Raw genomic sequence first — 12,656 nt, 5'->3', positions numbered from 1 at the left:
AATTTTGCCCCTATCTACATAATGGGGAAAAAGTGAAACGAAAAGTGTTGGGGACAAATTGACAGCTGCCAGATGTGAACAAGGGGGACATAAAGAATAAGAGCGATGGCGCCAAAGAGTATATACTGTACAGCTGCTAAGGTGGGGCCCCGACATGGGATACTCACCACACTCGGGGATATGAACACACACAAAATGCACCATACACTACCACGTGCTTGAACACATATACCACCCTCAGTACACATCTCACCGTACATACACCAACCTCGCCACATAATCGCCCTAAACACACACAAGTCTGGTATTATCCTTCAAAAATAAAAATCTGATTAATAAGCAGCCAAACTACAAGAACAACAAATGTACCACATAGGAAATACGGCAGCTGTCAGTCACATGACCTGTCTATTATGTGTATGTGTGAGCTAATATATACTCTCAGGGGGGAGGGCTTTCTGTTGCCTGGAGATTTATCAGGCTGCCAATAGCAACCAATCACAGCTTAGCTTTTATTTTGCTACAGTTAATTAATCTGAGCTCTCATTGCTTAATATAGGCAACAAAGGACATTCTCAGTATGTGTGAGCTCATAGGATGTTAAATCTGTGTGGAATATCTGTGGTGTTGAAATATATGTTGTGAAATGCTTCTATTAGCTTAGTTTTTGCCTTTTAATAATGACATTTCTATCTATTTGTTTTGTGGTTTTTGTGTGCAGAATAAATTTTTGTTAATACATTCTATTTTGTTAACAGCAGTTAATAACCCGGGCGAAGCCGGGTAGTACAGCTAGTATATATATATATATATATATATATATATATATATATGTATATATATATATATATATATATATATATATATATATATATATATATATATATATATACATACAGTTAGGTCCAGAAATATTTGGACAGTGACACAATTTTCGCGAGTTGGGCTCTGCATGCCACCACATTGGATTTGAAATGAAACCTGTACAACAGAATTCAAGTGCAGATTGTAACGTTTAATTTGAAGGTTTGAACAAAAATATCAGATAGAAATTGTAGGAATTGTACACATTTCTTTACAAACACTCCACATTTTAGGAGGTCAAAAGTAATTGGACAAAAAAAACCAAACCCAAACAAAATATTTTTATTTTCAATATTTTGTTGCGAATCCTTTGGAGGCAATCACTGCCTTAAGTCTGGAACCCATGGACATCACCAAACGCTGGGTTTCCTCCTTCTTAATGCTTTGCCAGGCCTTTACAGCCGCAGCCTTCAGGTCTTGCTTGTTTGTGGGTCTTTCCGTCTTAAGTCTGGATTTGAGCAAGTGAAATGCATGCTCAATTGGGTTAAGATCTGGTGATTGACTTGGCCATTGCAGAATGTTCCACTTTTTTGCACTCATGAACTCCTGGGTAGCTTTGGCTGTATGCTTGGGGTCATTGTCCATCTGTACTATGAAGCGCCGTCCGATCAACTTTGCGGCATTTGGCTGAATCAGGGCTGAAAGTATATCCCGGTACACTTCAGAATTCATCCGGCTACTCTTGTCTGCTGTTATGTCATCAATAAACACAAGTGACCCAGTGCCATTGAAAGCCATGCATGCCCATGCCATCACGTTGCCTCCACCATGTTTTACAGAGGATGTGGTGTGCCTTGGATCATGTGCCGTTCCCTTTCTTCTCCAAACTTTTTTCTTCCCATCATTCTGGTACAGGTTGATCTTTGTCTCATCTGTCCATAGAATACTTTTCTAGAACTGAGCTGGCTTCATGAGGTGTTTTTCAGCAAATTTAACTCTGGCCTGTCTATTTTTGGAATTGATGAATGGTTTGCATCTAGATGTGAACCCTTTGTATTTACTTTCATGGAGTCTTCTCTTTACTGTTGACTTAGAGACAGATACACCTACTTCACTGAGAGTGTTCTGGACTTCAGTTGATGTTGTGAACAGGTTCTTCTTCACCAAAGAAAGTATGCAGCGATCATCCACCACTGTTGTCATCCGTGGACGCCCAGGCCTTTTTGAGTTCCCAAGCTCACCAGTCAATTCCTTTTTTCTCAGAATGTACCCGACTGTTGATTTTGCTACTCCAAGCATGTCTGCTATCTCTCTGATGGATTTTTTCTTTTTTTTCAGCCTCAGGATGTTCTGCTTCACCTTAATTGTGAATTCCTTAGACCGCATGTTGTCTGGTCACAGCAACAGCTTCCAAATGCAAAACCACACACCTGTAATCAACCCCGGACCTTTTAACTACTTCATTGATTACAGGTTAACGAGGGAGATGCCTTCAGAGTTAATTGCAGCCCTTAGAGTCCCTTGTCCAATTACTTTTGGTCCCTTGAAAAAGAGGAAGCTATGCATTATAGAGCTATGATTCCTAAACCCTTTCTCCGATTTGGATGGGAAAACTCTCATATTGCAGCAGGGAGTGTGCACTTTCAGCCCATATTATGTATATAATTGTATTTCTGAACATGTTTTTGTAAACAGCTAAAATAACAGAACTTGTGTCACTGTCCAAATATTTCTGGCCCTGACTGTATATATATATATATATATATATATATATATATATATATATAATATATAAAGCTGTATGTGTGTGTGTATGTGTGTATGTCCGGGATTGGCATTTGCACCGTCGCAGCTACAGCCACAAACTTTTGCACACTCACACTTCTGGACCCCGAGAGTGTCATAGGCTATGTTTTGAGGGGAAATTTTAACCCCGCTCTTTACAGTTATTCGCCAAAAAAACTGCCTCCATTAAAGCGAATGGAGCTGAAAGCCACAGTGCAGCCAGAACTTAAGAAGAATGCGCAGCCACGCCCTTAAATGGAATGTTGACGTGTCACAATGCAGCCAGGGAAAGAGACAGACACAGACAGGGAAAGAGGCAGACACAGACAGGGTAAGAAACAGACATAGACAGGGTAAGAGACAGACCCAAAGAGACAGACACAGGGAAACAGACAGACAGGGAAAGAGAGGGAAAGAGAGAGACAGGGAAAGAGAGGGAAAGAGACAGACAGGGAAAGAGACAGACACAAATAGATAGACAAACAGGGAAAGAGACAGACAGACAAAGAGATAAAGAGAGAGACAGAGAGATAGACATTATAATTACATTTATATCTATTTGTTTTGTGGTTTTTGTGTGCAGAATACATTTTTGTTAATACATTCTACTTTGTTAACAGCAGTTATTAACCCGGGCGAAGCCGCTTAGTACAGCTAATTATATATATATATATATATATATATATATATATATATATATATATATATATTTTATATATATATATATATATATATATATATATGCAAAAAGGAGGGGGGCCAGCACTGCTTATGAGTGGCATGCAACAATGAGAAGGTAAAAAGTGTAATATTTACAAATTCATTCCTACTGTGACAATTCAATGAGATTTTTGGCAAATAATTGATCAATGATTTGAGCCCCCCTGCCCCGTCACGGCAAATCTCTATAAGGGGGGTCCCTACACTATATTTATAATTTATATACGTACCATAAGGTCTCGTGTAATGCGCAGGACCGTATAAGAACATCACCTACCTGAGAAGTGTCAGAACCGCTCCCATGCTGCAAGGGCTGACAACTGCGAGTAAAAGGGCAGTCCAGGTGCCAGTGTGTGTGGCAAAACCACACACACCAGCACAATGTCAGAACTGGCCCCCACAGTGCCAGTGCCAGTGTATATATATATATTTAGAAATGTAAAATATATTAATATAATTAACCCATTATGGATGACACGAAGAGATTAAAAAATCAAAACTATAGAACTTTTGTTTTTTAGTTACCACCCCTCTCAAAAAATGCAATAAAGAGCTATCAAACGGTCGTATTTACCCCCAAATAGAATAAAAATGCCCATTTGCAACACAGAATAACAGCTCCATCGGCGGAAAGATAAAAAAGTTTGGTATGTTGGAAAATGGAGACAACTTTTTTTTTTAAAGGTCTGAATTTTGTTTAACCCCTAAGATAATAAAACAATTATACAAGTTTGGCATCACCAGATACATACTGACATGAAGGATCATATTCCCTGGGAATTTTTAATGCGAAACACTAAAAATAAATAGATAATTAATTCAAAAGTCATCCGGGAGAAAAGGAGTTGATTTTCAATTTGATGCAACAATCCTTGCACTTTAACCGGCTCAGAACAATTGCCCTGGTGTGGTGACATTAGGAGTAATATAAGGGGTTAATGACAGCTCACAGCTGCCACCAAGGACTAGATTAGTAATGAGAGGCATCTTTGAGACCCTCATTACTAAGCTGTAAGTGAAAAGAAATAAATACAAACACTGAAAAATCCTTTATTTGAAATAAAATACAAAAAAAACACACCCTCTTTCATCCCTTTATTAACTTCCAAAACACCCAGGTCTGACGTAATCCACACAAAGTCCCACGATGATACAGACTCTGCTACATACTGAAGTTGCAGAGACTGACTGAGCTGCAGCCGAGGCCGGTGATGTCACTCAGTTTATCTGCAGTCACAGCTGGAGGTTCCCACGGTACCCCACCTGTGACTGCAGGTAAACTGACCTCAGGTGACCTCATTGAACTCAGTGATCTCACCTCAGGTGAACTGAGTTCACAGACCTGCCTCTCCTGGCAGAAAATTACGTTTTTTTTTGCCAAGAGATGCAAATTTGGTGCTGAAATTTATACACCATAGTCCTGCACCAAATCTGCATCTTCAAGCAAAAAAACACATCAAAACACGAAGCGGTTTTTGCAATTTTTGATTTGGAAAATTTTGCAATTTTTGATTTGGAAAACGGAGACAATTTTTTTGTTTTTTAAAGGTCTGATTATTTTTTAACCCCCTAAAATAATAAAACAAGTTTAACAAGTATAACAAGTTTGGCATCACTGGATACTTACTGACCTGAAAGATCATATTTCCGGGGAATTTTTAATGCGAAACACTAAAAATAAATATATAAATTGATTATAAAAAAGTCAGCTGGAAGAAAAGGAGTTAATTTTAAGTGACAAGATAATTTGTTACTTTTAGCTCATAATTACAGTATATGCTAGATAGTTGATACTGTGACTGATATTGCAAAACTAATGGACTTTGTTTTCTCATAAAAATTCTCTTCATGTGACTGCCAAACAAATTGTTATTGTACCTTACACTAACTATCATGGGCAGAGCTGAGTAATGTATGTCACTCTGGCCTATGAGTGCCAAAGGGTGTGCTGCCAGGAGTATTTTTGGACTGAGCAACTTTAATCCAATGTATAATTAATGTTGAAGGCGAAACTACTGAATCATTAGGTATGGACAAAAAAAAAACACAAAGAACTAGGACAGAGGTGCAGGTTGACGCTCCAGAGCCAAAATGCCAAAATCTGTGATATGCCACATACTAGTGTCGTGGGGGTAGTTTCACGACTGTCGCCTCTGCCCCCTCTAAAACGAATAAAACTTTATATTGGATACAATACAATACCCACTTCGGGGCTTTGATTACTTTGTGCCCTGTGCGGTATTCTCTATGAAAGTGTATCTTATTGTGCCCGAATAACGACACCTAGCTCCATTGGATTGAGCACTAAGTACAAGACAGAGGGTGCTAGTATATCTTGAGGAGCGTTGGGATCCTCAGCTCAAAATGCCCCAAACAACAATATCTGTAAGGAGTTTGTAAGTTCTTTCAGTGTTTGCGGCTATTTCCTCATGGTTTCTTCCTACATTCCAGAGACATACAGATAGGGAATTTAGACTGTGAGCCCAAATAGCTACAGTGATGATGAAATCCATAATGCCTTTTGGAATTAATGGCGAGTTTAATAAATTTAATAAGTGCAAGACCGGGGCTGCTAGTACCAGGTGCTCAACCTTTCTACTCTAGAGGTACCCCCTTAGCAGAGACAACAGATTTCCCCAAGGGACTGGAAAGGTCATATGCTCCCCACCTCCGGTTGGCTATGTTAACACTTTCTTATTGCCTGATGTTTTCTATTTCCCATGCGTAAACCCTGTTTTAGTATAACATTATGATTAGAGGTGTCCATTTTAATTTGTCAAGCCTTAGTCGGACGTCAAGTTCCATCCTCCATGGCAGCCAATCTTCACTTCTGCGCTCGGCATCCTTGGCTTGTCATCCTGGGTAACTCTGGCACTTCCTAGTCCAAAAGAATAATGTTATGGTATTGCATAAGGGCTAGTGATTAGGAATAAAGCAACACCATAATATTGTGGAGCTCAGAAAGTTCCAGAGTGTTTGAAAATACCGGGCAAAGGAGGCCAGACGCAGATGTGAAGACCAGCTCTTAAGGCCACGTCTCACTAAGCGACATCGCTAGCGACATCGCTGCTGAGTCACGGTTTATGTGATGCAACAGTGATCTTACTAGCGATGTCTCTGTTTGTGACATCCAGCAATGACCTGGACCCTGCTGTGAGGTCGCCGGTCGTTGCTGAATGTCCTGGACCATTTTTTGGTCGTTGCTCTCCTGCTGTGAAGAACACATCGCTGTGTTTGACAGCGAGAGAGCAACGATCTGAATGTGCAGGGAGCAGGGAGCCGGCTTCTGTGGACGTTGGTAACCAAGGTACACATCGGGTAACCAAGCAAAGCGCTTTGCTTGGTTACCCGATATTTACCTTGCTAACCAGCGTCTGCAGCTTCTAGAAGCCGGTTCCCTGCTCCCTGCACATGTAGCCAAGGTATACATCGGGTAACTATAAGCAAAGCGCTTTGCTTAGTAACCCAATGTGTACTATGGTTACCAATCACAGCGTCGTTACACGGGTCGCTGGTGGCTGGTGGCTGATCTCTGATCGCTGTGGAGATCTGCCTGATTGACAGCTCACCAGCGACCATGTAGCGACGCTCCAGCGATCCCTGCCAGGTCAGACCTCTGGTGGGATCGCTGGAGCGTCGCTAAGTGTGACGGAACCTTTACAGAGGACAGAACAGAATGATTCACCAAGGATCAAAAACGGAATTTCTCATCTCTAATCATCGATGTTCTACCACAGTACATGTCCAATCTTCTCATTCTATACTATAGATCGCTTAGGTTGCCAGTGCCCAACTTAGCTCAAAGGATACTACTCATAATAATCAATTCTTCCACAACATCATGGAATATAAAGCAGCATGTGATGTTTTTGATTATGGGTTTTCATTTCTTCTAATTCCACAAAATGGGTGTATACAATGAACCATTGAAGGCGATATTAATTATCTATTGTGCTTTCACACAACAGGGAACCAGAAGTTGACATTGTATTCAAAAGGATTGGTCGGTGAAGCCATAGAAGCCTCCACCATTGATGGAGCTGCTTACAAAATCAACAGTCAATATTGACTTTGATATCAGTCTGAATAGCTCACAATTACCGGCGCTGTTAGAGCTTTGTATCCGCGTCTACTACACAATAAGAAGCAATAGGGAAGCCATGGACTTGTGTAATATAAACAACTCTTTGGAAAAAAAACATTGTGTGGCTGAAATTTAGCATCATGTCCAATAACCAAAAGCTACAAAAGAACTGCACCTGATCACTTGTGGGTATCTGTTGGTAACCTAACATTATCAGCAGCTATACGTATTGTACCACCATAGTGTACATATACAGCTCCGTAGAAACTGTTTTTAGTGTGAACAGTATATGCATGTCCTCCAAACAATGTTAATGACTTTACTATGACATTGCCGTCACAAAGTATATATTCCAACTCCATATTGCCATGGTTTGATTCAAACCCTTGGCCCAAATACAAACCAGTAACTCATCGCACCCAACATTTGCATAAACAAATAGATTTATGCCAGTACAGTCTTATGTTTCTTGCCTTTAAGGCATAGTTGCAAACAATCCATTAAAACAGTGCCCGCAGTTGGCAGGTTTCTGGCACCACAAAAGCCTCTTAGAACATCCTGGAAAGCAGCTCTCCATTAATACTTTTTCAGGACAGCACATTGCTGCTCAACACTTCGTGGAATTTCCTTTTGCAGCCCCCTACCTCCAACCCAGAGACTCAAGTTGTCAAATAGCTTAATTTAAGGGAGGTTGTTAGTAGTGATGGGTGGACCTGGACTGTAAAAGTCCGGATCCGCACAGTTTCAAAAGTATCCAGGTACCAGACCCGGGCCCAGAGTTCTTAGTAAACTCCGGCTAATGATTCAGATCCGGCAACTCAGGAAATAAAAAAAATAAATAATGCAAGTGCCCTATACTTACAGAGTCTCCAGTGCGGCTGTAACTACTTCTGAGTTGCTCATGTGTCGCCCACCCACAGCGTCAGTCCCAGGGACACCGCTCCACCTTCTGGGACGCCACGGGGGATTCACTTTGATCACCGCTGGCAACAGGTATGTCAGGTCGTTTACTTCTGAGTCGTGAAGCCACTCTCGTTATGCGGTCAGGGTTATGGGTGACCGCCACTGCAGTTTTAACGAGCATCTGGGGCTGATGGAATCTGCAGTCTGGTGGTGTGGCCTCCCGAGAGTGAGGCTGGCCCCAGGGGCTCGGGTGTATGTGTGTGGAACAACAGGTCGCAGAATAACTCAGTCTCAGTCCAAAGTGTCTTTCAACTCGTTTACTCACGTTCTGCTGGTAGTGTGAGGTAACCCAGGCAATGCTGAGATACACCAAGTGAGAACAAGGTATTCTTCAGGCTGGTATAGGGTTAGCTGCTGACTTGCCTTCCTAGCAATTCTTGTTTCGGACAACCCCTGACTTAAAGTACTGTGGGATTCATCCAGGGAAGTCGCAACTGCCTTTTCTCCCCTTTCTGGCCCATTTGCTGACAGCGTGGACCAAGGAAGATGACTCCAGGCTCGATCCTCCTTATGGGCCCCCTCATTGCTGCTGATGCTCGGACTCTGTGTTGGTTGGTGTGGGACTTGTTGTCCACCCCACCGGCAGGTTTAGCAGACCACTAAATGGATGTCTGGCCCTAGAGACCTGTTCCCCGTGCATGCCTAGCCCTCCAGAAGTCTCCGTACACGACCAGCTGATTTCCTAAGTGTCTTCCTGACCAACTGGCTTCCTCGGCGTCTTTCTGTCCAACTTCTGGTGACCGTTCTCCCCCAACAGCCACTACACTTGCAGGGTCTGACTAGCGTGTCTGCGTGCCCGCTCTCCGCTTCAGACTTGGCTCAACTCCTGCTCCTCTTCCTTCTCTGATTGCCACTGCACTTCTAGCTTCCTGCCTCCCTACCGCACCACTAGCTGATATGTGGAGGCCACGCCCCCTACTGGATCTGCCCAGGGGTCCCCTCTAAGGTGTGTGTGAGAGAGACCTGGTTGCTATGTGTCTGTGCGTACACACCCTACTCAGCCTTTAGGATTACCTGTTTGCACTCACCCAGCATGAATGCAGTACTCAGTGGTGCCTGATCAGGTCAGGGGCGCCACACTCACTCGTCTCTCAGGGCCACTTATTAGCCTCATACATATTCATTGATCCCCGCCCACCGATCCTCGTGTCTATGATTGGTTGCAGTCAGATGCGCCCCCAGCCTGTGTGCCAGCATCTGGCTGCAAGCAATCACAGAGCCTGTCTGCATGTCACTATCGTGGTATAAAAATAAATTAAGTAATTGTCATATGGGTCCACCCATATTATGATACCCATCACAGATAAAGCATAAGGATATAGGCTGCAGCCTTCAGCTATGTGCTTATCTTGGCTGTATATCAAAATAAGAGGAACCCCATGAGACTTTTATTTTTATAAAATATTTTTTTTAAAAAAACAGCGTGCAGTCCCAGCTCCCCAAATTTTGATACCCAGCCATGATAAAGCCCGACAGCTGAGGGCTGGTCTTCTCAGGCTGGGAAGACCCATGCATATTGGGCCCCCCAGTCTAAAAATAGCAGCCTGCAGCCGCTCAGGATTGTTGCATACATTAGATGTGACAATTCTGGAACTTTACCTGGTTCTTCCTGATTGCCCTGGTATGGTGGCAATTGGGGTAATAAGGGGTTATAACAGCCCACAGCTTACACTAAGCCCTAGATTAGTAATGGAAGATATCTATGAGAACCCCCATTACTAATCAGTAAGTGAAAAGAAATAAACACAAACACCGAAAAAATCCTTGAGTCAAATCTGATTGAGAGGAGTAGCTGTGGATCCGGTTTGCAAACTTGACTTTTTATTTTTTCTGGACAGCTTATCAAAAAATCCTAGACAGACAATATTTTTTACAAATACATTGCAAAACTATAAGAAATCATTATGATAAGAGATCTGTGTCTAGAATTCATAACATGATATAAAAACAATCACTACATTCGCTGTAAACTATAAAATAATGATAAAGTAAAAATAATCTTAAGTTTCCTCAGCTAAAAAAAAAATCCCAATGGCTTCAAATTTTTTTATGGATAGGGCAAAAATGTACCTATTTTTAAGGACTGTCGACGGTTGACAACAGAGTGTGAATGTTGAATGAGAAAATAAGTCATTTTGGGGTGTATTAGAGGAGACATGAACATTTTGGGGAAACGGCTCAGGTGAGGACATTCACATCGGTATCTCATTTAGGTTTTTAACATATATAGACGAGTCAAGAGTTGAAATGAGGCCTGTAAGGCCCTGTGCCCCCGGGAGCTTGCTATGCGGATTTTGCCGCGAAAAACCTGCAGATTTATCTGGATTTTCCAGATAAATCTGCAGGTTTCAGCATGTACAGACACACCCCATGTTATCCTATGGGACATGGGGAGTGCTGTGTCCACGTTGCGGAATGTGTGGTTGCGGAATATACTGCGGATATCCCGCAGCCGCATATAACTGCATGTCAATTATTCCTGCGGCATTACTTGCGGAAATCCCCTGCTTTGGCCCATACTTACCTGCCTTGATAGCAGACACCCGGTCATTTTCCCTCGCTGCACAGGAGCAGTAAGGAGGAGGTGGGCGGGGCCTGCACGAGCTCCGGTCATGTGACAGCCGGAGTTAGTTCAGGCCTGCCCACCTTCTCCTTCACAGTGTAAACAAGGCCGGTGACAGAGTGAAGTGCTGCGTGACGGAGGTATGAACGCCCGCCCCGATCACTCAGCACTTGTTCTGCATTGAGGATGCAGTGCCGAAGCCATGGTACTGTATCCTCAATGCAGAATGCCCGCACCATATCCGTAGGACATTCCGCAAATAAACCGCAGCATGGAAACAGACAAAGTTGTGCTGTGGTTTTCTGGGAGCTCCTGCGGAATGTCCTGCGGATATAACTGCAGGACACTTTTCCCCGTGGGCACATAGCCAAAGGCCCTGTGCCCATGAGAAAATGTACCTGCGGAATTTTCTGCAGGTATTTCCGCAGGGTCATGCAGCAGGTCCCCGGAATCCGTAGCTATCAGTTATTGCGGATTTCATGCAGAATTTCTGCGGAAAACCTATGGAAAATGTGCGGAATTCGTGCATTTGTATTGCGGATTTCCCCCCTGTATCTCCATAGTTGAAAGGCAGGCAACCCGCAGGAATAATTGACATGCAGTTCTTTGCGGCAGCGGAAAATCCGCAGCATTTTCCGCAGTTGCAAAATCAGCAGCATAGAAACAGCACACCCCAAATCACATAGGATAACATGAGGAGTGTCTGTACTTAAGCAAACCTGCGGATTTATCTGGAAAATATAAAATACGCAGGTATTTTCTCCCGTGGGCACAGGGCCTAAAAGGGAAGAGGGGACAGTCTGTTAGGCCCCTTTCACACGTCAGTGATTCTGGTACGTTTGTGCTTTTTTTTTTTAAACGTACCAGAATCACTGACATACGCGGACCCATTATAATGAAAGGGTCTGCTCACACATCAGTGATTTTTCACTGAACGTGTCTCCGTGCGGCATACCCGCGTGTCCGTGATTGCTGCACGAAGACATGTCCATTTTTTTCTGGCATCACGGATGTCCCACGGACCACACTATGGTGTGATCCGTGAAACACGTGCCAGAAAAAAACGTGCTTCTAAAATAAAAAGCATTTTTACTCACCCGGCTCCAGCGACGCTCTCTGCAGCTTGTGCTGCCTGCTGCTTCTGAGCCGGCTCATTACTGTCGCGCATATTCATGATGCACGACACAGCCGACCCGGAAGCAACTACTGCGGGGGTCAGCGCCGGCCGGATGCTGCACCGCGGGAGCGTTCAGCACCATGAAGAGCGGGAGCGGGCAGAGGTGAGTTGATTTCTAAGTGCAATCACGGGCCACGGAGAACGGAGCCCGGATTGAATTTAGACAACCCACATGTGCCGTGAATCACGGCACACGGAGGGACATGGGCGTGTTTTACACGTCAGTGAAAAACGTCTGTGTTTTTCACTGACGTGTGAAACGGGCCTAAAAGCGATGTGGCCTGTTCCAAAAATGTTCACTACATAATGTGTGTTGGAATGACGGCATGACTAAAGACGAATTCAAAAAGTCATGCTTTATAGGTGTACATTGTTAAAAAAGAAAAAATTGCTAGTATGCTCATTGTTGTTTCAAATTGACAGATAGTAACTTGTGAAAAGAGATTGCCAGCTTCAAGTGATGTATGGGAGTTCTTTCAGAAACTGTGACATGTCTATCTGGGGTGTAACTACTCTTGCTTCTTCGCCTTGAAGTGAAGCCCCACCTTCAATGCTGCACA

The sequence above is a fragment of the Anomaloglossus baeobatrachus genome, chromosome 3 (assembly GCF_048569485.1).
Source record: "Anomaloglossus baeobatrachus isolate aAnoBae1 chromosome 3, aAnoBae1.hap1, whole genome shotgun sequence".
Taxonomy (NCBI): Eukaryota; Metazoa; Chordata; class Amphibia; order Anura; family Aromobatidae; genus Anomaloglossus; species Anomaloglossus baeobatrachus.
The sequence above is the reverse complement of the archived record's forward strand: the minus strand, read 5'-3'. Positions refer to the sequence as shown.